The 3,495-nt window shown below is 41.1% G+C and overlaps 1 non-coding gene across 1 annotated transcript; it reads left to right on the top strand.

The window, feature by feature from the left end:
* Positions 1–950: 950 nt before the first annotated feature.
* On the top strand, positions 951–1,022 carry TRNAE-CUC (transfer RNA glutamic acid (anticodon CUC)). Its single transcript has one exon. It is a non-coding gene; the product is annotated as a tRNA-Glu (tRNA).
* The last annotated feature ends 2,473 nt before the right edge of the window (positions 1,023–3,495 follow it).

Raw genomic sequence — 3,495 nt, 5'->3', positions numbered from 1 at the left:
ACAATAAATATGTAAATCAAGAGGTGCTCTAGGTCCTCTTTCATTTTGCCTTGGGGTTATGATGTTGTTCGGAAGTCACACATATAAGGACACACATACTATTTTTTTTTTGATTAAATATACAAAAAAAATTGTTTGAGTTGTGTAGAACAGCCTCATTATCATCCAGGGTTCCGCGCGAAACTTTACCCTGGTATAGGGAACAGAGATATAGGTATACGAAAATGGGCAGTCAGAAAATTTTTTTTCCGGATAAACAGCACCGAACTAGAGGTTCTTATAGTATGGTAATGGTTGAAAGAGGTATTTGTCAGAAGATAAACAAGTAAAATGTTGTTTATACAAACTTATGCTGGGGTGGATTCGACTAAAGAAAAGAAATCGAAAAAAATGTTGATAAAAAAGAACGAAAAGATCCTTAATAAAGAAACAGAAGGAACCTAATATTTCTTTCAGGAACCATCTTCTCTAGAGATAGGTGACACTTTTCGGAAGTGTAAGAAAAAAGGTATGTTGAGATTCATCTCAATTAAGCCTTGGATAGCAAAGAGTTGAAAAGCATTTCGTCACTGAAAAAGTACTGTATTTACCTGCGCTTATTTATCCACTCGCGCTTTCCCTTCAAAATTTTTTCGATGTGTAAAAATTTGCGTGAGAGTGAAAACACCGTCGTAATAAATCTGTCATAAAAATTGCCACCCTAGGCGGCCGCCTCGTCGCCTCATGCCTGGCGCCGGCCCTGTGATCTCGCGATATCATATAATATATCTCAGATCATCTGAGAGATCATATAATACCTCTCACGAGATAAACATGTTTTCAATCGATTTTCCTCCAATTAACTCTACTTGCTAGTTCATTCAACCCTATTTTTTTTCTGCAATAATCGAGGCTTCTTAACGTTATTCTCTGAATATGCAGAGTTGGCAACAGTTGGAAGGGGTCCTACATCCCCCGTGGTCTAGTGGTTAGGATACCTGGCCCTCACCCAGGAGGCCTGGGTTCGATTCCCGGCGTGAGAAAGTAATCCTTTTCCCCCGTATATTATGTATTTATATATTTATTTATACATTATGTATTTTAATATTTTGGCATGGGTGGGAAAGAGTGCCGTCTTAATGGATTCCCACATAGGCACGGCTCTGGTGACACAGGTGCATACGAAGGTCTCATGATTATCAGATCTCCTACACTTATTATTGATGGTAAATATGAAAACTGGCACCCTGTGTGGTGATATCTACAAGAAAGGGACCTTTGAGTAAAATGCTTTTGAGACGGCCCTGTGGGAAAGAGACCCACTGAAGCTGCAGATTTCCAGCAAATGGTTTTAAGTGATGGAGACGTGAAAGCAGTGCCGCTTTAATGCATGGGTCCACCCGGTCATTTACCGGGAGCCTCAAGAGAAGGGAGGCTCCACAGAAATGAAAAATGAAATCTGAATGAAATTTTCTAGAATATACCAGGTAGAGGGCTTCAGAAAAATCACTTGGCTCGGGAACCCATGATGCTCTTAAGAAGGTCCTGCATGCAAGGCTGTCTAAATGAGTTTTAGGGCCGTAAGTTTCTTTGGAACTAACTTAGGGTCGCTCCGATTCCCATATTTTTATGACAATAGAAATAGAATATCCCAAGATCACTGCCAGCCATGCCAAGGTGGGCGGCCGATGCGTCGTGGCCTAACTTAGGAGGTGGATGATTCGGGAATGAGAAAATGCCCGGTTTATTTTACAAAACAAACCCATTACTTTTCCACATTTTTTTGCCCCAGCTCTTGGTGGAGAACATGGATTCAGACAGGTTCCCATTTCGTAAAGGTGCGCACGCACGCACACAAAAGCATTAATCAATGAAAGGACTATTTTTGATTACGTCGAAGACAGGTTTCCGTCTCATAGAGTGTCCGAAAGGCCGAGCACATAGTAGAACGAAGAGGTACGCGCAATACAAGAATTGCGACTACGAAGAAAAAATTGCATAGGGGTGGAGAAAGAAATGCCCGCACATAGTATAGGAGGAGGAATATAGAGAAAATGACCGGAGGGGTTCTGAAATGTAAGTTTGAGATGGTGATGAGATCCCTCCTCAGAAGAGGGATAGGAAAAAGGGAAGAAAGAACCAATATATGTATCAGCAGATAGCGAAAATCCTCACCTCGTAGTAAAAACAAACTGAATTGTTCAAATCACGCACCTCGTTGAGTGTGGCCTCTTTCTTTCCTTCGCCTCGCTTTTCGGGTATGAGCGGCGTAAAACAAAACAATGCAATTATTTTCATCCCTAGTCTGTATTATACACTCCCGTACCTCTTAGTCGCCATGTTATGTGCACGACCTAAGATATATTTCACTGCGCAATGATACCTCGGCTAACGAACGTGAATATGGAACGGATTATCTTCGTTAGTCGGGGTATCACTGTATTTGCAACGTATGAGTTTGAGTGCCATCTATCTTTCTTAAAAGGCAACTAAAAACAGGGGGAAAGTTTTTTGCATAGCCGTTTTGAAAGCAGCTATTATCCGACTATTCCCGCAGCCTAGGGGTTATAGCCTAATAACGGGCACTTTGGAAATAGTATAATGTGATTTAGGCATAGGCGGAGATAACTTGAAAGTGTGGAGGGGGCACAGGGGGGGGGGGCACACGATGATGATGATGTCAATTCTTGTATACACACATACATTAGGTAAGTCCACTCTACCTTTGAAGGTGGGGTATCTCCGCCCATGGATTTAGGGAAAATTCTTTGATTACCCAAAATTTTACAGAATAAAATTCGAAAAAATTTGAGTAAAACATACACTTTTACAAATCTGAGGGGTCCTAGGCAAGGGCAAATGCTGCCCGTGACGGAAATCGGACCCTGCCCCTAGGAGCCGCGACAGCACACTTTGAGAGTGTGACACTGCTATAAATTGATACGCAGTCGTCGGTTGCTTCGCGTTGAACTTTGTACGCGATGGCGTGGTATTTCTCAACTTCCTTATGCAAAACAACTAAAACAAGTGGAAAGGATAATAGTCCCTTATCTAATTTTGGACGTCTGCCAATAAAATGAACGGCTAACGACGATTGACGAATAAGATGCGATGAAATATGGACGCCAATTTTTTTTTTGAGTGACCAAAAAAGACGCGAATCTGATAACACGGCTCTTCTTCTTCTTCTTCTTCTCACAAAAAGAATTGAATTCTCTTCGCGCCAATTTCATTATTACTATCATTATTATTATTATTATGAGTTATACACACATGTGTGTTGGCAACAATCTCATTCACACGACGTACATGTGGCTCGAGAGATAATAGCCTTTTTATATTATCGACGAAGAGTTCATTGATAGTGTCCGAGATAAATGCGATAAGAAATGGGGTGAATGGAAGCCTTTTAATCTGTATATTCCAGATTGTACGGGTTATAAGATATGTGCGTGTGTGTCCAAATGTGAAAACAACATTTCCACGAATCCCACTTTCAAAGTAAAAACGCACTAC

This window comes from Pholcus phalangioides, unplaced genomic scaffold (assembly GCF_987345545.1).
Source record: "Pholcus phalangioides strain wild (caught in Gottingen) unplaced genomic scaffold, Ppha-v1.0 ptg000016l_1, whole genome shotgun sequence".
NCBI classification, from domain to species: Eukaryota; Metazoa; Arthropoda; class Arachnida; order Araneae; family Pholcidae; genus Pholcus; species Pholcus phalangioides.
This window is presented reverse-complemented; position numbering and strand designations above follow the sequence as displayed.